General features: G+C 53.0%; 1 long non-coding RNA gene across 1 annotated transcript in view; it reads left to right on the top strand.

Annotated features, from left to right (window-relative positions):
- The window catches only part of LOC148107065 (uncharacterized), a 1,545-nt gene extending 1,413 nt beyond the window's left edge, over window positions 1-132 (top strand). Inside the window, exon 2 of the long non-coding RNA XR_015723034.1 lies at window positions 1-132. This exon is cut by the window's left edge and continues 312 nt beyond it. This is a non-coding gene — a long non-coding RNA (uncharacterized LOC148107065).
- Window positions 133-22,500: the final 22,368 nt, after the last annotated feature.

Below are 22,500 nucleotides of genomic sequence, written 5' to 3'. Positions count from 1 at the left end.
CCCAGGTGGTGATAACCGCCCACAGACTCTGTTGACCTCAACAGGTGATTCCTGTTCTCATGTGGGTGATCTTTGTTTATCTCCACAGAGGTGATTAGTTTGGGGAACAAATAAAACCACTCAGAACAAGAACCCGACCTCCCCCTTCCCACACCTTTTGATGCAGATCTTCGTGGACGCACGGACCGGATGGATGGATGGATGGATGGATGGATGGAGGGAGGGAGGGAGGGACCGAACGAACGAACGAACGAACGAACGAACGAACGAACATCGGTCCACCACCGGCCCGTTCACCTACCTACCTACCTACCCACCCACCCACCCACCCACCCACCTACCTACCTACCTACCAACCTACCAACCTGCATCTGCTACATTTTTTTCCTCACACATTTTCAAAGTGGAGATACAATTCGCACGCCATGATTCACATCCTCTTGAAAGTGTACGGTTCGGTGGCCTTTTTTATTTTTTTTAAAGGTTACTCACAAAGCTGCACGACCCGCACCGCCATTTCCAGAACATTTCCGTCACCTCAAAAAGAGACACCCCCCACCCCTCCCCCTTCCCGTCCGCGCCTCCCCCCCCCCACCCTCAACCTCACCCTGACCCTCACCCCGGCTCTCTTCACCATTCTCCCCCAACAGCCTCTGATCTGTTTGCTCCCTCCCTCTAGGATTGGGCTATTCCGTCTGGCTCTTTCCTACCCATGGGATCCCTAAGGCATTATGTCACCCTGGCTGTCTGGTTCCTTTCACTTAGCGTCATGTTTTGGGGGGGCTCACCCATGTGTTTGCATGGATCCGCGCTTTGCTCCTTTGTACGGCGTCTTCGTTTTCCACGATGAGCCATGAAGATGAGTGGAACGACTGAATGATTTTCCCCTGACCCTTTCTCTTAAAACTGGAAGCGGTGGAAAAATAGTATCCTCTCCGGGGACAGAAGTCCTAGCACCATCAGCAGATGCTGTGAGAAAGTGTTTTGCACGCTCTCACGTTGCCGCCTTCTTCCTTGGAAAAGGATTCACGGGCTATCCTGTACCCCTCGAGGCCATACAGATCTCATGCTCCTCAGTGGCTGTGGTCGTGTGTGTTGGATCGCGTGGCGCCCCCCCCCCCCCCCCCCACGGAGAGCTACCGCCGCTTCATCTTCCTAGGCTCGTCCAGGAGTGAAATGAACAGCAGAGCGCTTTTCCCGACAGGCGGGCCCAAGCCGTTGACTGGGAAGGTTTCAAAGCCGTTCCCAGATGCTGCACATCTGGCCGGAAAGGAGGCAGGCTGTGAGGTTTGGGGTAGGGTGCTGCCTCTGTCCTTCCGCCATCCGTCGCCGTCACTGTGGAAAGCTATTTGTCGTGGAGGTGTGGCTTGCCATAGACATCCTGCCAGGGGCCGTGGGGCTTTTCGAGCTTTTCATTATTATCATTTTTGGTGGTGGTGGTGGTGGTGGTGGTGGTGGTGGTGGTGGTGGTGGTGGTGGTGCTGCTGCTGCTGCTGCTGCTGCTGCTGCTGCTGCTGCTGCTGCTGCTGCTGCTGCTGCTGGTTCACGTAAACTCTACACCCAACGTGGGGCTCGAACTCAGGACTCTGAGATCAAGAGTCAGCGCGCTCTACAGAGAGCCAGCCAGGTGCCCCTGAGCTTTTCGTAACCTACGGAGAGCACAGGTTTCGTGCCCCACCCCACCACCCCCCCATCCCCACCCCCGCCCCCCCACCCCCGCCTTACGTACCTGTGCACGGACTCGGTTTGGCCATAGCCTCGCCTCGGGTGCCCTTCAATGTTTCCAAACGTCGGCACTGCCCACCCTTTCCCCCCCAACCCCCCCCCCCCCCGCCCCTTCCCAGAAGAACTCACCTAGCTCGAGAGTTTCCGGGTTGCCTGGACACCTGAAATTGTGGGGAGAGTGGCGTTCCTGGAGAGGGGGCATGGAACACGGAAGCTCTGCCCCCAAGAGGACTGAAGGACGGAACCGGACTAGATCGGTTTCAAAGTCTTCCTTAGCATCCGTGCCGAATACATTCCGATGGCAGGGGCCTTCCCAACAGCTTTTGGTGTGCCCGACGCACGGAAGACCGTATCCTGCCGATCTTGTGACATGTCTGCAGAGAAAGAGTGTCGGCCTCTCGGAAAATAGAAGCCGTGAATGCAGACTGCAAGGTGGAAGAATTGGATTCCATGAAATAAGGGACCCTTTAGGGAAGACCGTGCCCATCTATCGGGGTTTTGTGGGTTTGCGTTTTGTCATCACTGATGTGAAAGCATCTTCTTAGCCATCGGGAGGGAAACCTCCACGAATTCGTACATTCACGTCACACGGGGTTTGTGGGATTCGGTGGATCTGAGATCCACCCGGAGAATTCTGGCTCCTTGCCACGGAGCTGGCTGCTCTGTGCCTTTAAAAAGGAATCCTGCCTTGAATTTGAATTCGGACGGGAACGTGATCGACAACCTTTTCATGCGGGGTTGGCCAATTAAATTTGCACTGTCTTACAAAGCAGAGATGGTGAAGGGTCATCCAAGTCCATTCTGGAAGTCAAGAGCTTTGGTATCAAGAGCCTGAAAAACGCATCTTCCCCTTCTTTTGGACGAATCCAATTCTAGGGGTCGATTCAAAGGAAATCATGTTTTAGACGCTAACACGTCAAGCTTACTTTTACAAAAATGTGCGTCGTGGCATAGGGTTTAGGAATCCCTCGTGGGAGACTGACAACCGTACCTCCCTTACCTCCTGGCACGTGTGCACCCTCACGTCATGTGCCTTCGATGCTCCTGCTATCTGGAGGTAGGCTCGATTGCTCTGTCCCCTGGTTTTGGACTGGGTCTTGGGACTTGTCTTGACCAAAAGAATAGACTAGAAGTGAAATTTTACTAGTTGCACAGCCACAGCTGAAGAGGTGGTCCGGAAGCGTGCTTGACCCTCTTGGCAGGCCGTCCCGAGACCTTCACGGAAGAGAGCCAGTCTAGCTGACTGGGCCATGAGAGGCATCGACAAGAGAGGCAACCCGGTGCTCGGCCAGCACCGACTGCAGACTTGGGAATGTGGCCAAGTTGCACCTTCAAACTCAGTTGACCCTCCAGCTGAAGGCCACTGCTGGAGTGAGCCCGGGGTACACCGGTAGAAACCACGTGGCCACCCAAGGCAAGCACCAGGAAATGATAAAGAGATGTTGTTTCAAGCCATTGCGGTGTTAGGGTGATACACCCTGAGGATCAGATCGCTGCACAGCAGCAATAGATACGGCGCGCGCACGCGCGCGCACACACACACACACACACACACACACACACACACACACACCGCCCCCCACGCACCCCGAACAGAAGTTGGAATTCACCTGAATGTCAAACAACAGCGGAATGGTGAAGTACATGATGCTCTAGTCACATGATAGAATAGAACGCAGATAGGACGCATTAGGATTGCGTAGACGGTTTGGAGGCACGGGATCGTGCAATGTGTTGTGTTGTGTTGTGTTGTGATACTTTGTGAAAAGCGGTATGAAATATTGGACGGACAATGGGCTCTCTCTTAGGAGAAGACACCAAATCATTTCAAAGGCTATGGATGGGGAAACCAGTTCTTCGATCTTTTCACTTCTGTTTCTCCCCCTACTCTGTTCTTTAGGATGATACTTCGGCCTCCTCCCCTTTCTCCAAGCCAACGACCATACATGCTTTTTTAACACATCGGGTCCTAAACGGAAGCAGAACTTTGGCTACTGGTCTTGGGAACGATTATTTTATTTCCTAGATTTATACCGATCTGCCCAACTTTCGCCTCTCATGGCTCTTCTCTCTCTGCGGGACAAGGGGAGAACACGGGTCTTACGATGAAAGAAGCCCACTTGGGAGGGACTGTCACTTGTGGAAAATGAAATCCGGGCAAAGTAGTGAAAGCAGGATCGATAAAGAATATGTTACAGGTTAAAGATATTCCGGTTTGATTCCCCCCCCCCCCCCAAGCAAGCAAGCACTCACTTTTGATGCCGTGGCTTTGTTCGTTCGTTCGTTCGTTCGTTCATTTTTTAAAAGATTTTATTTATTTATTTGAGAGAGAGAGAGAGAGAGAGAGAGAGAGAGAGCGGGAGAGCACAGCACGAGCTGGGTGAGGGGCAGAAGGAGAAGCAGGCTGTCCGCTGAGCAGGGAGCCCGATGCGGGGCTCAATCCCAGGATTCCGGGATCATGACCTGAGCCTAGGGCAGACACGCTCAACCGATTGAGCCACCCAGGCACCCCATCATTTATTCTTTGTTAAAGATTTTATGTTTGGGACGCCTGGGTGGCACAGCGGTTAAGGGTCTGCCTTCGGCTCAGGGTGGGATCCCGGTGTTGTGGGATCGAGCCCCACATCAGGCTCCTCCGCTATGAGCCTGCTTCTTCCTCTCCCACTCCCCCTGCTTGTGTTCCCTCTGTCGCTGGCTGTCTCTATCTCTGTCGAATAAATAAATAAAATCTTAAAAAAAAAAAGATTTTATGTTTATGTAATCTCTACAACCAACGTGAGGCTTGAACTCACCACCTCGAGATCAAGAGTCACACGCTCTACCGACCAAGCCAGCCAGGCGCCCCGATGCCATGTTTTAAATCTCTTTGCTTGCCTGCCTGCCTGCCTGCCTGCCTACCTACCTACCTACCTACCTATCTCTACATCCAACTGAAACTTTAAATCCATGAGGTGGGAGCTTCAGCTATCTGGTTGTTGCTGTATCCCGAACATAGAAGGACGTTTGCCATAGAATAGCACTTTCAATAAATCATCTGTTAAGTGAATACTGATCAAAGAAATTGTCAACTTTTAACATTTGTGGGCCCTGCTCCCGGGCCTTCACATTTACCCAGGTCCAAATGACTCCACAAAACCTCAACACGTGGGCTCTATTTCCGCGCTGAGCACACATTGCATGTTTGCTTCAATTAAAAAAAAAAAAAAAAAAAAATCAAGGGGTGCCTGGCTGCTGGCTGGCTCCGTCCTCCGTCGGGACTCGGGATTGTGAGTTTGAGCCCTATGTTGGGTGTAGAGATTACATAAACATAAAATCTTTAAAAAAGTTTTTTCAATCAAGCCCTAAAAAGGAGGTTTCCAAACATAAAGATGAGAAAACAAAAGAAAACCTCCCTGGCTCCCATAAGATCAGAGTCACACAGCCTTGCACACACTAAAAACAGAAAATAAACTCCGTGACTTTCTGCAGTGTCCTTCATCAGGATGACATGTAACTCTTTATGGAAAACACACACACACACACACACACACACACACACACACACACACACACACATCAGTGAGATCATATGATAATTTTCTTTCTCTGATTGACTTATTCCACTTAGCATAATACCCTCTAGTTCCATCCATGTCATTGCAAATGGCAAGATTTCTTTCTTTTCTTTCTTTCTTTCTTTCTTTCTTTCTTTCTTTCTTTCTTTCTTTCTCTCTCTCTCTCTCTCTCTCTCTCTCTCTTCTTTTTTAGGATGGCTGAGTAGTATTTCATGATAGATAGATGACAGATAGATAGATACATATAGCTAGATACAGATGTATAGCTAGATACAGATAGATATAGATAGATACAGATCTATAGCTATAGCTACCTATCTATCTCTCTATCCATCCTCCACATCTGCTTTATCCATTCATCTGTCAATGGACATCTGGGCTCTTTCCATAGTTTGGCTATTGTGGACATTGCTGCTATAAACGTTGGGGTGCAGGCACCCCTTCGGATCACTACATTTGTATTTTTGGGGTAAATACCCAGTACTGCAATTGCTGAGTTGTAGGGTAGCTCTAGTTTCAAATTTTTGAGGAACCTCCACACTGTTTTCCAGAGTGGCTGCCCCAGCCTGCATTCCCACCAACACTGTAAGAGAGTTTCCCTTTCTCCACATCCTCGCCAACATCTGTCCTTTCCTGACTTGTTAATTGTAGCCATTCTGACTGCTGTGAGGTGGTATCTCATTGTGGTGTTGATTTGTATTTCCTTGATGCTAGGTGACGTGGAGACTTTTTTCATGGGTCTGTTGGCCATTTGGACGTCGTCTTTGGAGAAATGTCTGCTCTTGTCTTCTGCCCATTTCTTGATTGGATAATTGGTTCTTTGGATGTTGAGTTTGATACATTCTATAGAGATCCCCCCCTTTTTTTTTTTTAAGATTTTATTTATTTATTTATTTATTTATTTATTTATTTATTTATTTATTTATTTGACAGAGAGAGAAACAGCCAGCGAGAGAGGGAACACAAGCAGGGGGAGTGGGAGAGGAAGAAGCAGGCTCACAGTGGAGGAGCCCGATGTGGGGCTCGATCCCAGGACTCTGGGATCCCGCCCTGAGCCGAAGGCAGATGCTTAACGCTTAATGACTGAGCCACCCAGGCGCCCCTCTATAGACATACTTAATCTGATTTGTCATTTGCAAATATCTTCTCCCATTCTGTCTGTTGTCTTTTGGTTTTGTCAACTGTTTCCTTCGCTGGGCAAAAACTTGTTATCTTGATGAAGTCCCAATAGTTCATGTTTGCCTTTCTTTCCCTTGCCTGTGGAGATGTGTCTAGCAAGAAGTTGCTGCAGCCGAGGTCACAGAAGTTGCTGCCTGTGTTCTCCTCTAGGATTTGGAAGGATTCCTATCTCCCATTTAGGTCTTTCATCCATGTTGAGTCTGTTTTTTGTGTTTGGTGTCAGGAAATGGTCCAGTTTCATTCTTCTGCATGTGGCTGTCCAATTTTCCCCACACCATCTGTTGAAGAGCCTGTCTCCCGCACGCCCCCCCCCCCCATTGGATTTTCCCTGCTTTGTTGAAGATTAGTCGAGTATAGAGTTGAGGGTCCATCTCTGGGTTCTCTATTCTGTTCCGTTGGTCTGTGTGTCTGTTTTTGTGTCAGTACCACACTGTCTTGATGATTACAGCTTTGTCATAGAGCTTGAGGTCCGGAATTGTGATGCCACCAGTTTTGGTTTTCTTTTTCAACATTCCTTTGGCTATTCAGGGTCTTTTCTGGTTCCATACAATATCCGTGTCCATTTTTGACTCTTGTGTCATTTACAGTTACCGTTCTGATGCTCTTGCAAAATATCGTTCAGCTTCAAGAAGATTCACAAAAAGGACCTTTGACAAATACAGGTTTCTGGTAACCTTCAGATCCTAAAATTAAACTATGAATTTCCAGAACATATGAAAAAGCTGCATTTAAACAGAACAAAAAGTAATAACATGGAACTGAATGAATTCAGGAAAATGATGACTGGGTTTTCTTGTTTGTTTTTTAAGAAAAAAAGATGAGCGTTTTTAATGACTCTGGTTCAAAACATTGTTGGTCCCCCTCCCCCAGTGTTTGCTCTTCCACGGTCAAGGAAACTTTTTCTCTTAAGATATCTACAGGGGCGCCTGGGTGGCTCAGTCAGTCGAGTGTCTGCCTTTGGCTCTGGTCCCGATCCCAGGGTCCTGGGATGGAGCCCCATGTCTTCTTCCGGCTCCCTGCTCAGCGGGAAGCCTGCATCTCCCTCTCCTACTCCCCCTGCTTGTGTTCCCCCTCTCACTGTCTCTCTCTCTCTCTGTCTCTCTCTGTCAAATAAATAAAACCTTTAAAAAAATGAAGGGAAAAAGAGAGAGAGAGAGAGAGAGAGAGAGAGAGTCGTGCTCTCTACCGACTGAGCCAGCCAGGTGCCCCTGGAAAGTCATCTTTCAGAGACACAAAGCATAGACTCAGATATGATGAGACAGCTTTAAGAAAGATCGATTTTATGGAGCCAATAAAGCCCCTTGGAAATGTTGGCCTGATACCTTACTTACAGTGTTCTCCTCAGTCTTACCAGGTGAGTAAAGAATGCCACCTCCTGACAGATGCAGGAACTTCAGGAAATTTGGAGGACCTCAAGATGAGAGAAATCGACCTCAACCTACAGGTCTTGCAGACAAATCCGATGGGAAATACTTGGCTTGGCTCTTGGCTTTAAAAAGGCAGTTAAAGGTTCAATCTAAAATTCCTTATAAAAAGCTACATCAAAGCAGATTTAAAAGAGGAAAGAAAGAAAGAAAGAAAGAAAGAAAGAAAGAAAGAAAGAAAGAAAGAAAGAAAGAAAGAAAGAAAGAAAGAAAGAAAGAAAGAAAGAAAGAACGAACCTTATATATGATTTGGTCAATTGCTATTTTTGCTGTGCTTACGTAGATGATTAGGCCATGTTTGTTAAAAACTGGGCTTGTTTTACAAACAAATTAATCTTCATTTGGCTATCTTTGACAGGAATGAAGGTGACTTTAGGGAGAAAGACTGTATTTCAATAACACACTTTTGTAGGTGTTAGGTGCTAGTTCTGATGAATTATCTTTGAACATATGTTGTTTGCCTATAAACCTGGACTGGATCCTGAATCCTTCGGGTTTCCTTGAGTCTCTGACTATGACTGTTCAAACTAAGGTTTCCAACATTCTCCCATTCTCTTACCTTACAATCATTAAGAACTGAAAGTGCCCTTTTTCCTGAAGTGTGGCAAGTGAAAGCTGGTCAACTTGAAATAAATTTCAGGGAAATGGCAACAATAGCTCGTACATAGACAATCTTTGTGCCTGTTGCTCTATGGGCCACTCAAAATGAGACATTTGAACTACACACCAGAAAAATTCGTCAGATTGCCCCTGCCCACCCTCACTCCATCTGAGGATGCTTCAAGCCTGACATCCTAGAGACCTTCTCACCGGTAGTACTCTGGACTTAGACACTGGGTTTATCCCTTGTTCCAACCATTAACCAGTGTTTTCCTTTTGTTTCCATAGAAATGCCTCTTATGAACTACCGGATTGCTTGCTGAATGAGGCCGAGTCTGTGATAGTTAACTCCGCTTGCGGCACCTCTATTAACTCCTGTTTGGAAATAAGAACCCATATAAATAGGGGCACCTGGCTGGCTCAGTCAGTAGAACATGCGACTCTTGATCTCGGGGTTGTGACTTCGAGCCCCACGTTGGGTGTAGAGATTACTTAATAAAGATATGTAAAGGAAAAAAAAAAAAAAAAGAACCCATAGAGGTAAAACCAAACACTAAGCTACTTGGCTACAAGAAGCCCTTAACCACCACGACCTTTGCCCCCCCCCCCCCCGCCCCCGTCCTGGGGGGGAGGGGCTCAGGCTAATTTACCGGTCTGTACTCTCCGAGGCCCACGAGGCCCGCCGGATCAGATCAATCTGAGACAGAATGAGACAGTTGGGTCATGCTATGCTGTTACTATTCCATAGAGTATACTTGGGGATAAAATCAATGAAACCATGTAGAAAAATATCCAAGTTCTCAGATAAGGAACTATCTCTGAGACCCCCTCCAATAACACAAGGGACCAAAAGTTGCGACCTGCACTGTATCAGACCCTTCCATTCCAAAGCCTCTACTGCACCTTACTTCAGCTTGAGGCAGTGACAGAAGGCAGGCCTCTGTCCATGTTTCATAGAAATGGAATGAAGGACTGACACCCAGATGAGGTGAACTCTTCGGACATCCTCTTTCCCCTTTTTCCCCTTACCCTCCTCCCTCCCTCCCTCCCTCCCTCCCTCCCTCCCTCCCTCCCTCCCTCCCTTTCTTCCCAGAAGTTTGCAAGCTGCAGCCTAAGGGTTGGGGAAGTTTGGGAAAGCCATTCAGTGGAGAGAAGCCCCAGGCTCTGACTTTAACAGAAAGCTTTCTGCATTTGAATGATACGATTGAATGAGGCCCATTAGAATGGATCACCCTGACCCTCCCTTCAGCTGCTCCCCCATCCCCGCCCCCCCAACTGATGTTGTCCGGTCGAATTGGGAACCGTAGGCTGCGGGGAGGGTGGGGAGGGGGGGAAGCGGGGATTTGCTGTTCGTCCTAAGTGGTGAACTAGGCCCCTGGTCCAAGGAAAAAATCATGCACGGGTACAGATGAGTTGGTGTCTCAAGGCCAAGTGGTCAAAGTGCTGGCAAGATTTCTGTGGATGTGGGGAGATTTGTTCTGGGACCACCCTCCCATATGTGTCTCTGGCTGAGAAGAGGGCAGGGGAGCCCTGTAGGTGGGTGGGGGTGAGGGGGGGCGGGACCCAGATCTGGAGCTCAGACTGGATTATAGACGCCTCCTGCCCCGGTGGGGAGGTGGCTGAGGGCTGAGGGCTGAGAGCTGAGAGCTGAGGGTGATGGGGCCTGCTCACGCTGATTCCTGCAACTCGGTTCCTTTTGGGAACCTTCTGTTGTTTCTGCCGAGGTGCCTGGGTGCTGCAATAACCAAAGCTAGACTCCTCTCCTTGCCTAGTTCTTAAAAGGTCTGATTCTCCTTTTTTCTTGGTAAAGGGACTGAGCTGCACCCTCCCATCCTGCAAGACCCCTTGTGCAAATACTTCCACTTGAAGGGTCCCTTCACCTTGTCCAGAAAATAAACAACACCCACCCACATCCACCCCATTGCCACAAACACCTAGCAAGCAAACAAAAAATCCAGCCGGTCTCCTTCTGCCTCGATGTACTTTAGAGAGTCACTCTCTTGGACACTCCTTAGGCTCAATTACATGCTGCTGTCTCCCTTTCTCTGGCACAATCCCATCCCTGGATGAGCCCCATATTATATTTGCACGACTACACTGCTCGTGTGAGCTGGAGACAGTATGCTGAAGTGACCGGATGGATGGTAGCACTGTAAATTTGAAATGACCTACACACCAAGTCATCCATAAACATGGTCCCTGGAAATCTTTGGCATTCACGTTCCTCTGATGAAATCATTGCTTTGGAACCCATCTTGTCCATGGTCTTCTAACGCTTACTCGCCCTCTGTTTGCCTGATATTTTGCCTGATTGTTTATGGAGAAATTAGATCTCATCTGGCAAGAGCTGAATCTGAATCCTCCGCTCACCCCAAGATGGAAAAGAATATGCACAAGCCCGCACCCCTCTTCTCTTTCTCCACTCTGTCAGAAGAAAATGTGGCCCTCCCTCCTCCTGTCCAAACCCAAACCCCAAACCCGAGATAAGCTTTAGATATAAAGGAAACCAGAGTACTGTTTTGAACTGTAGACACTTCTACAAAGCAGCAGCGGCGGCAGCAGCAGACACACACACACCCAACCCAACCCCCCCCCCCCCCCCGCAGGTGCAAGGAGGGTACCTGACTCTCCCCCTTTTCTCCCCAGAAGCTTCCCCCACCCATCCCCCTGGAAGATGTCTTCCCTATGCCAGAAGGGGAGTGAGAGACATTCTTTTTTTAAAAGTTTTTAAAAAGATTTTATTTATTTGAGAGAGAGGGAGGGAGGGAGGGAGGGTGAGCGAGAGCCCACGCATGAGTAGGGGGGGAAGGACAGAGGGAGAGGGAGAGGCAGACTCCCCGCTGAGCAAAGAGGCCAAGGCAGGGCTCAATCCCAGGATGCCGGGATTGAGAGATCTGACTTCAGCTGAAGGCAGCCACTTAACCTTAACAGACTGAGCCACCCAGGTGCCCCGTGAGTAACATTCTGATCTTCAAGGACAGGAAGTTCAGAATGAGAATGAGAATTCTGGACAAACAGATCTTGCTTTTTTGTTTGTTTTGTTTTGTTTTAAATCCTTAACGTTCCTATAGCCTCGCCACATTGTTGAGTTACCCTCCCACAGTCGCCTCTCCTTGTTCAACCCAATATACAAGCATTTAGGGTTTGCTCCTTCTCAGGATCTTCGTTTCCTCAGGAGGGCTTTGTCATGTGACACTTGTAGGAAACAAATTTGTATGCTCCTTTTCCTGGTCATCTGTCTCATGTCAATGTCATCCTCAGGGTCAGCCACAAACCCTACGAGGATGGAGGTAAAGGTCGTGCCTTGGTGACATCTTCCTTTCCAGCATCTTTGAATTCTACCTCCTTCATGACCTTGTTCCTTCAGTGTGCTGCCCTGCTCTCAGCTATCATCCAAAAAATGCCACAAATATGGGCGATGCCTTTCCAAGCTAAACACACTCTTACCGTACGACCCAGCAATCCCACTCCTTGGTATTTATCAACGGCCCAAATGAGTTGAAAACTGACGTCTGCACAGAAACCTGCACACAGACGTTCACGGTAGCTTCATTCATAACTGCCTGACCTTGGAGGCAACCAAGAAGTCCCTCAGGAGGTCAATGGATATGTAGACTGGGGTACATCCAGGCCATGGAATGTTTTTCGGGGGCGTTGGAAAGAAATGAGCGAGCTATGGAACTATGGGTAGCTGTGGGGAGCCAGGTGGGGGAACCGTACATGTGTATTCCTGACTGAGAGAAGCCAATCTGAGATGGTGAACATAACTCACGGTTCCCACTAAATGTGACATTGTGGAGGAGACAGAACTGAAATCAGTAGGCTGGAGAGCAGAGTACAAACTGCAGCGGACAGCGTCATGGCCGGACAGGCGTTTAGAGAGGGTTTCTCCCCCTCTTTGACCAGGTTTTAGGTCAAAGGAGTGCAGCCAACATTGTAACCAAAGGAGGCATTGTGCTCCCATAAAAATCTCCAGGACAAGGACTGCAAGCAACAGGAGTAGCTATTGGATGAGGCTCTAAAGGAAAAGGGTGGAGAGACTCAACCAGTTGGCATGCAAGTTGGCGAGAAATTTCTTCTCCCAGAGTATGGAGGCATCGAAGTAGTTGTAGGTGACATGGATTGTGACATTCTCAGAAAAGATGTAGCCTGAAATAAATCATTATTGAAACGGCGTCATGTGAAACTACCCAGTCCACTGAAGTTGTGCAGTCCTGCATTACGTAAATAATTTCCGTGTCTCTTTTTTATAATAAACGAATGATATCCACACTAGTAATAAGAAAGATGAAGGGAGGGAGGGAGGGAAGAAAAAAAAAAAAAGATCTGTAGGCTGCCAGGGGTTTTGGCGGGGTTGGGGGTGTGGGGGGGGTGATGAACAGGCAGAACACAGAGGATTTTTAAGGCAGTGGAACTACTGAGTGTGCTACTATGATGGTAAGATACCTTTGTCAAAACCCATAGAATGGACAACACCAAGAGTGAACCCTAGCGTAAACTCTGGACTCTGAATGGGTGATGATGATGCCTCAGTGTAGATTCATCCATTGTAATCAACACACCGGCTCTGGCACAGATGGGGGAGTGGGAAGCTCTGAGGGAGCACACCTGCGCCTCTGCATGTTGGGTGGTGGGGCGGGGAGCAGTGAGCGATGGCAGAGCAGGTGGCATATGGGTACCGTCCGTATTCGCCAGTCAGTTTTGCAGTGAACCCCAAATCGCTCTAAAGAAATAAATAAAGCCCCACTAGACAGACGGACAGATACGTACACACGTGTACACACACACACACACACACACACACACACACACACGCATGAAGGGACAAACACAAGAACAGACAGACAAGCAGACCTGATGTGGAGCTGCCAAGCACGCGGTCAAGAAAGAATTCTTGAGATGTTTCTGGTGCAACCAGGTGCTTTTATTATAGCATGGGGACGGGATCTGTGGGCGGAAAGAGCCGCACTGGGACTGTGAGGCGTTAACTGGTGATACAGTTTCTAGTGAGTGGGGGTTAGGGCTAAGGTAAGTCTCTAAGGAATTTGTGTATACTGAGAGCAAGGTCTCCGAGACCTTGCAGGGCTAGCTCTTGTCAAGGTAAGGTCGGTCCCTACTGTTTTAGCAAAGCGGGAGTCATGAGGCCCTTTAGATGTGTGTCAGTGGGCCACAGGTTGATAGAGGGGTGTTAGCATATTCTGGGCGTCTGTGGTTATGAGAGTGAAGTGACACTGACTACAGCAAATCCTCATCGGTAAAACGTTAAAAAAAAAAAAAAATCCTTGAGAGAGTTGTAGGGCTGTTACACCCTGTATGTCTCAGGGATTTATCGGCGGGCTGCAAGTTGTAAGGAGACCTCATTGTCGCTTCATTTCTCTTGCCTTCGCTCTCCTCATCAAGTCCGACACCGACATTCCAGTCGGACAGTCTAGGCCCCGCGGTGGGGGGGGGGGAGGGGCGGGGAAGGAGAGAGTCTCCTCTACCCTCTTGGGGGTCTCTGGCTGGGCCTAGGATGGCGACCGACACAAGAGATTCACGGGAGAAGGGCATACGACGGTTAGTGGGTGTTTACATGGACGGGGCAGGAGAGTAAAGACAAGGCATCAGCCAACTTGTGAAGAATGGAGAAGACAAAGGGGTTCGGGCAAGGGGCAGGCAGGTCGGTAGGCCGCGGTGAGAGACGTCCCCGGGAAGACAGGGGGTGGTCGAAGAGGGTTTATTGACGTGGATTGTTCAGACCCTAATTCTCCCGGTCCCCTCCCCTTGTCTCTGGTGATGAAGAATGTCTGTCTTCTTCCTGGTTCCAGGGCAGGTACCTTTCACACGGGAGTTCGACCTCTTGCTCTCACGAAGAAAAGAAGGGTCGGAATATCCTTCCTGCAGCTGCTGTGTCTCCAGTGAGTTGAATTCAAAGTAAGCCATGTACCGATGAGGCACCTTTCAGGGGTGACATGTTCTGGTTTCCTTGAGGGCAGTCTGGGTAAGTGGCTCATTGGTCCTTGTTCCTCGGGAATCTCTCATCCCCTCTGTAGTTCCTGACAGCTGGCGGTGTCTTGCTCCTGTCGTTCCTACCGTTCCTGACGGTCCTCCTCTGCAGCGGCAGTGTTCTTCAGCATGGGCTCCTTAGGCTGGGTGTTAAAATGTGAAGTGTCCCCCCCACCCCCACCCCACCCCCACCCCCACCCCCACCCCGCTGGCCCTAGTTCGACCCTGGGCCCTACAGAGTCTATTGTTGCTACGGTGTTTCTCTGTGTTTAATCGCCTCTGGGTGATCGCTTATGGACTTTCTGCTTATAAACCCCAGACTTCATGTCCATTCGGAATTAGAGATAAAACTGCCTAGCTGATTTTCTGACTCGGTAGCCTCGTGGACACGACCTATTCAAGGGGACCTAACCCTAAAATCTTGGTCTTCTTCCTTGCCTTGGCCGTGCGCCAGACCTCCTATCTGAACGGATTGTACCGCTGTTCACCTGGTGACCCTGATCCAACCTCTGGGAGCGTTTCCTCATTTTGTTTCTCTCTGAGCCACAAGCCCCCCCCCCCCCCAATCCCCCAGGCCTCTGCGTGTCCTTTGTCACTTGGCCCTCTTGAGAGGGTGTTTCACAGAGCCTAGGTTTTTAATTTTGATGACTTCCCACCTCTCCGTGTCTTTTTCATGGATCATGCCTCTGGTGTCAAGTCTTAAACTCTCTTTGCCTGGCCCTAGTTCCTCAATTTTTCTCTTAGAGCTCCCCCCCCCCCCCCCCGGTGTGTTCCAGTTTTATGTTTCCCATGGCAGTGTGTGATCCATTTTGAGTTCACATTTGTGTGAGGGGTGAAGTGTGGCTGTTTAGGTCGAAGCTTGCTTGCTTGCTTTCCTTCTTTCTTTAATTTAAACAATTTTTTGGCGGGGGGGGACAAGCGGGGAGGAGGGTGTGTGTGTGTGTGTGTGTGTGTGTGTGAGAGAGAGAGAGAGAGAGAGAGAGAGAGAGAGAGAGAGAGAGAGAGAAGCAGACTCCCTGGTGAGCAGGGAGCCCCCGATGGGGGGGCTTGATCCCAGGACCCTTCGATCATGACCTGAGCCGAAGGCAGACGCTTAACCGACTGAGCCACCCGGGCGCCCCAGCTTTCTTGTTCCTTTGTCTGCCTGCCTGCCTGCGTGCTTGGTCTGTGGATGTCTGATTACCGTCCTCTGATGTCACGGGGAGGTGGGCCATCTTTCCTCCTTCGAGTGGCCTTTGAGCATTTGTCAAACCTCTGTTGGGCTTGGGCGTATCTGTTTGGGTATCTGTTCCGTGATAGCTCTTTGTCTGGCAACCTCACAGGTCTCTGTCGTCGCGTCTAGAAATAAGCATTAAGCCAGGGGCGACTTTATTTCCGAGTTTTGTTTTGTTTTCACTTGTTTTGTTTGAAATCACCGTAGCGATTTTAATTCCTTTTGCCCATCCGCTTGTTTATGTAATCTCCACACCCATCCAGTGTGGTGCTGGAACTCACAACCCCTGCAGATCAAGAGTCGCAGTCGCGTGGTCCTCCGACTGACCGAGCCAGCCTGGTGCCCTGAAATATGTGTACTTGCAAAGCAAATGTCAAGACGGCACCCACAAACTTTTTACCGCGAAACCGCCTTTGGATCGCCGCACTCTTGAGTTGAGGAAATACCGGTAAAGAACGTAGGTAGTTTAGCCCACTAAGGAAGAATCAACTTTAAAGGAAAACCTTCATTTCAAGTTTCTGATGTTTGGTCAGTTCTCTCAACTCAGTAGATGTCCAGCCTTCAGAGTTACGGTATTTGCTTGATTTCTCTCTTGTCCGCGTTTCCTCATTTACTTTCGCAGTGCTCAGGATGTATGGTGTACAGAGAACAGTTTTCATCCGTGTGTGTGTGTGTGTGTGTGTGTGTGTGTGTGTGTGTGTGTGTGTGTGTTCTGGTGGTGGCGGGGGGGGGGGGGATGTTGTGACTGTGGGATCAGGGATTCACACAGGTAAGAAGAAGGCAAAGAGAAAGGCTTGGAAAGGAAACCATTAAAAGCCCATGTTCAAATGGTGAAGGTGAATGTAATAAGAGTTCCCTTTAATCAAAGGAAGTCTTGCTGGAGGTTGCTTCTGCCCTCTCCTCCCTGGATAGGAGGGTGAGGTTTTTTTAAAGGTCCCTACGGGGCACAGAAAGCAGTAAAGCGCCATAGCACCTGGCTAGGATGCTGCTCTGCTGCCCTCTAATGTCGCATCCTCTGCTACTGTGGATGTTTTCCTCTGACTACTTCCTGTTTACAGGTGTTTATCTTTTTTTTTTCTTTCCATAATAAAGATTTTTATTTATTTGAGAAAGAGGGCGTGAGTGAGAGAGCACAAGCAGGGGGATCGGCAGAGGGAGGGAGAGAAGCAGACTCCCCACTGAGCAGGGAGCGTGATGGGGGGCTCTGTTCCAGGACCTTGGGGCTATGACCCGAGCCAAAGGCAGCTGCCCAACCAACCGACTGCACCACCCAGGCGCCCCAAGACAGGTGTATGTCTTGGATGCTTAATGCTGCTCCGCGTCTGTGGTTTGTGTGTTTGTTTTTTAAAGCTTTCTAATTTTAAGTAATCTCTATGCCCATCCAGCGTGGTGCTGGAACTCACGACCCCTGCGGATCAAGAGTCACCCGGTCCTCCTCCGACAGAGCCAGTCAGGTGCCCTGAAATACGTGTACTTGAAAGACGAAAAAAGGAAGAAAAAAAAAACAAACAAACTTTTTTTCCTTTACACGCCAGAGGAAGTGCTACGCCTGGTTTTTCTTTTCTCCTTAATATCATGGAACATTTCATCATCAATTATTTACCTCTTCTCAAGCACCACCCACCCTCCCTTCCTCTCTTACCCCCCCCCGCCCCCCCCCCCCCCCCCCGTGTCCTAGTGTTGGAATGCGCGGATGTCCCGGAGCTGGATTTGTTTAGTGAATGGCTATTTTAACTCCCTTCCTCCCCATTCCGCGCCTCCTCCTCCCCCCCCCGCCCCCCCCCACCGTGTGTTTCCGGGTTATGGTCACAGATGCTGAAACCGAGATATATGTGTGTGTGTGTGTGTGTGTGTGTGTGTGTGTGTGTGTGTGTATAATATATATATAATGTTAAATATATTAAATATATTTAATAAATATATAATATATATTTATATATAATAAATATATTATTTATATATTATATAAATAAAAATATAATAAATATATAATAAAATAAATATATAATATATTTAAACATATTAAATGTATTTAATAAAAATGTTAAATATAAATATATTAATATATAATATTATATATATATATATTTAAATACTGGTTGATTTATTTATTTGACAGAGAGAGAGAGACAGCCAGTGAGAGAGGGAGGGAACACAAGCAGGGGGAGTGGGAGAGGAAGAAGCAGGCTGCCATCGGAGGAGCCTGATGCGGGGCTCAATCCCAGAACGCCCGGATCATGCCCTGAGCCGAAGGCAGACGCTCAACGACTGAGCCACCCAGGCGGTTTCGGGGGAAACCGATATTCTTATCGCCACACCTGCCTTTGCACGGATGTTCCCCCATGCCTGTTTGTTGTCCTTGGATGTCATCGTGGTACACGCAGAGAGGGATTCAGTGTGCACCTTTCTGGGGGCGTGTGTCAATCACCCCCTTTCTGCCCTCCTGAGCTTTCTTCGTATGCTTGAGAGAGACTTCCTCCCCTTGAAATGATAGAAGAAAAATGGTTCAACCGTTGTTGTTCTAGGAGTACTCACACGGTCTCTGTTTTCCGTTCCCTGCCTGCCCCCCGAAATTTGTCTTAAGTCCTCCCAGAGGCCCAGGGCACCGCCCGTGTGCCGCTGTGGGAAGCCCGCGTAATGCCGGCCGGGCCTCTGGGGCCTGCCGGTGTCTGCGGGGAATTTTATTTTATTTTTTTAAGATTTTATTTATTTATTTCACAGAGAGAGAGAGAGAGAGAGAGAGAGACAGGCAGACAGACAGACAGACAGGCAGGCAGGCAGACAGGCAGACAGACAGACAGACAGGCAGGCAGGCAGACAGGCAGACAGACAGACAGCGAGAGAGGGAACACAAGCAGGGGGAGCGGGAGAGGGAGAAGTAGGCTTCCCGGTGAGCAGGGAGCCCGACGGGGAGCTGGAAACCAGGACCCTGGGATCGTGACCCGAGCTGAAGGCAGACGCTTAGCGACTGAGCCACCCACGCGCGCCCCTTTGGGGAATTTTCCGCCCACGTCCGCTTCCGGCGGGGGCGTGCGTGCGTGCGTGGGCGTGCGTGCGTGGGCGTGAGCGCATGCGTACGCGCGTGTCCCGTGGCCAGCCGGCTCCCTTTCCGGCTGGAGCGGCCCAGACACGTTTTCCCGGTCTGCCCTGGGGTGCTGCAGCCGTGCCGCGCTGGTCGGGGGCTCCCGAGGCCGACGCCCCGGGTCCGCGCGCCCCACACCTTCTGCCCGCCCCTCCGAGGTGGGGCCGGGACAAGATCGGGTGGCCGGGCGGCCGGCTGTGCGCCTTCACGGGCCCGCGATCTGGATCTGTCTCGGTGTCCTTTGCGCCGGTTGTCGGGCGCCACCTGGCGGCCGCTTTTATATAGCGTCACCCTGCCAGAGCGTCGCCGATGTCAGTAAGGGATGGCATTTGGCTGCGGTCCCCAAGCCGGAGTTCCAGGAAGCCGGTGACACTAGCGTGATTGTCCCGCTCTCTCTGGGGTGTCGGCGCGCGATCGGCTCGCGGGAGATTGAACCTCCAGGCTTGTGAGGGTGTGACGCCGCCACCGCCTCGCTCCCTGAGAAGGGTGTGGGGGTCGCCTGGACGGGTCGACCAGCACCCACCGGTGTCCCCTCCTCGGCCCGTGGGGGAATGGGAGCGGGTGTGTCCGGCGCCCGGACGCCATCCGGCCGGTGGCTCCGGTCGGTCGTCGGGCCTTCCGTGTCGCGCGGTTTTCTCCCGTGTCGCGCTCGAGCCTTGAGAGGAAGCCCGTGGATGGCGTGACGGGCCCGGCCACGGGGCACGCGTGGGGTTCCGGTCGTCTGACCCGATTTTCTTACCAAGCTTTCCGAGGCCCGCTGCGGAGGTGGGGACCGGAGGGGACCGGAACGGACCGGACCGGATCGGGTCGCGAGGGGAGGCACGGATATGGCGCCCCAGGGGCCCGGCCGCGATTCCCATTGCGGTCCGGCCGTCGGGGACGCCTCCGTGGTATCGCCCCCTCCCCCCCCCCAGTCCCAACTGGGAGTCGGGGACCGGCATGGGACCGGCATGGGACAGGCGTGGGGCCGTCCTGAGGGCCGGGGAGCAGGGCGTCCACAGGTGCCTCCGCAGGACTTTGGTGATTTTTCTAAGTCCTGACGTGGGGACGACAGGCGGACTGGGGGAGGGCCTACCCGCCCCGCCCCACCTCCCGCGAGTCCCCCGTCGGTCCCGGCTGCCGCCACGCTCCCGGGGTCGACCAGATGGCCCTGGGGGCTCCAGGGGCCGGGGCTGATGGAACGGTGCTTGGGGCCGGTGGCCTGGCTACGGTCCCAGGAGGTCCCGGTGACTTGTGTCTAGGCCCCGGCAGTCGGCGTGGTGATTTTGTCACCTGAAATGAGCACTTTTTGTTGCCAGGTAGGTGCTGACACGCTGTGCTTTGGCGACTGTCGCCTTAGAGATGGGGACCTCTGGGCGTGTGCGGGGCGGGGGGGACCTCTGGGCTTGACCATGGTGCCAAGCCCGGCTGTGCCCTCGCTTACTTGAGCCGTCCGCGTGGGCCTGTGCGCCGGCTCGGGTGCCTCCAGATGGTCCAGGCCGTGGTGCCGCCTCCGGTCTCCAGCACCCGAGGGCGGTGTGGGCAGGCGGCGTGGGTGCTTTACCCCGTGCGCTCCCCACTGCGGGCACCTGGCTGCGGTCGTGACAACCCTTGTCCCGCAAGGCTCCGTGCCACGTGTCAGGCGTCCTCCTTCCTTGGGTTGTCCGGCTGCTCTCGCCCTGGGGTCGAGGGGTGCTGGCGAGGCTGAAAGCAGGTCCCTCTGGTTGCTGTCCTCGCCGGGCTTTCCCCCCCTCGGGACCTCCCTGGGCACATTCTGCCGATCGATGTGGTGATCTCGCGCTCTCCCGGGCCGGGCCTAAGCCGCGTCAGACGAGGGACGGACATTCATGGCGAATGGGACCGCTCTTCTCGTTCTGCCCGCGGGCCCTTCGCGCTCCTCCTCCTCCTCCGCCTGCTGTGGCGGTGCGGGGAGGGCGCGGGGGGGGGTGTGTGGACTCCGGCCCGACCCCGCCCTCCCACGTTCGGCCTCCTGGTGTCCGTGGGACCGGGGTCCTCTGACGCAGCGGACACTCTCGCTTGCCTTTCTTGGCTTCGTGTGGTGAGCGGCTCTCCCTGCCATGGGGAGGGCCGTCCCGACGCCGCGCTGCTCACCGCCTGGGCGTGCTGAGCGCGTTGCGCCTGGCCCTCCGTGGTGCCCCTGGAGCGCTCCAGGTTGTCTCAGGTGCCCGAGGCCGAGCGGTGGCGTCGTTTCCTGTTCCCAGCGACCCCCTCGGGCCACCGCTGTTGGTGGCGTAGTCCGAGGAGCGGGTGGTGGAGTCGGTAAGGGAGGACCACCTGCCCCCCCCCCATGGGGATGCGGGCGCCTCGTCGTCCCCCTGGCGCATGCCGTGCTGGGGGGGCCTGGACGTGGCGGGGTGTGTGAGCGATCGCGGCGGGCCGAGCCAGCGCTGTGGCGCTTGGCCAGCCGAGGGGTGCCGTTTCTTCGCCCCAGCATGCCACGTCCGTCTCCGCCTCTCGTGGCCTCGCCGGAGGCACGGAGCTCTTTCCGGGCGGTGACGCGAGCATGGTGTGCGTGGCGGGGCAAGGACGGTCTCCTTGTTGGGCCCCAGCCGTGAGCGCTCAGGATTGCCCTGTGCCTGCCCCTTGCCGCAGACCTACCCCCGCCCCCCGAGCCCTTGGCGGCCTTTGGAGAGCCGTTTAGCGGGGCCCGGTCGGGGGACGAATGGGTGGGGGCGATGCGCCCTCGGTGAGAAAGCCTTCTCTAGCGATCCGAGAGGGTGCCTTGGGGTACCGGAACCCCCCAGCTGCCGCCCCTCCTCTGCGCGTAGTGGCCACCGATGCGGGGTGACTACCGTTGCGTGTTGGGCAGAGCCCCCTCTCCGTGAGGGGTCTGCCGGCCCCGCGGCGGGGCCGAGCGCCGCTCTTTGCCTACCGCGGCCTGCGCCTCCCCCCTCCGAGTCGGGGGAGGATCCCGCTGGGCCTGGCCGGCGTCCGGCGCGCGGGGCTCCCGCGTGCGTGCGAGTGCGCGTGCGGCCACTCCCTCGCGGTGCTGTGTCTCCCGAGGGGTGGGGCGCCCCCGCGCGTCCCGCTTCCCCGTGCCGTGCGAGCGGCTGTCTCCCGCCCGCTCCCGTCCCGAGTTGCCGCCGGGGGTGGCGTGCGGGCACGGGTCGGGCCGCTCTCGCCTGGGGGTTGCTTCCCCTGGGTCGTGACTCCGGGATGGACCAGACGGATGGACGGAGGTTCTGCTGGGCCCCTGCGGCGGGGGTCACGTGGGGTTTTTGGGTCCCAGCCGTGGTGGGGCCTGGTTCGCGGGGGGGGGGGCCCGCCAAGGGTGCTGAGGCCGGCCGGCGTCCCGGGCGTCGCGGGACCGCTCTCATGCTGGTGGCGGTGGGATCCCGTGCACGTTTACCCGGTGGCCCGGTTCGCGTCTTCGTTGGCGCGCGCCCTTCCCCCGAACCACTCCCCCCACGCGCTCCCGGCCCTCGCCCGCTCTGCGCCCCCTCCCCGTCACCGCCGACCCACCCCCTCCGTGCCCGCCTCGACCAGATGGCTGAAGGCACGTCGTGCCCCCGATCCGCCCTCTTGGGACCGAAACCGGCCTCGCCGCTGTTGGGTGTTGTCCCCTCCCCAGCCGCTACGGCTTTGGGGGGGTGGTCGTCCCCGGGCGAAGTGCTCTCGGCCCCTCGTGAGGAGGGTCTCTGGTCGAGCAGGGTGCAGGGGGGTTGGCGTTGCTGCGCGTGCGGGAGAGCGTTCTGGGGGCCGGTCGTGACGGTGGCGTGGTGGTTGTGGCCCGAGCCC

This window comes from Ursus americanus, chromosome 35, assembly GCF_024610735.1.
Source record: "Ursus americanus isolate L20-20 chromosome 35, mUrsAme1.1.p, whole genome shotgun sequence".
In the NCBI taxonomy this organism is placed as follows: domain Eukaryota; kingdom Metazoa; phylum Chordata; class Mammalia; order Carnivora; family Ursidae; genus Ursus; species Ursus americanus.
The sequence above is the reverse complement of the archived record's forward strand: the minus strand, read 5'-3'. Positions and strand labels throughout refer to the sequence as shown.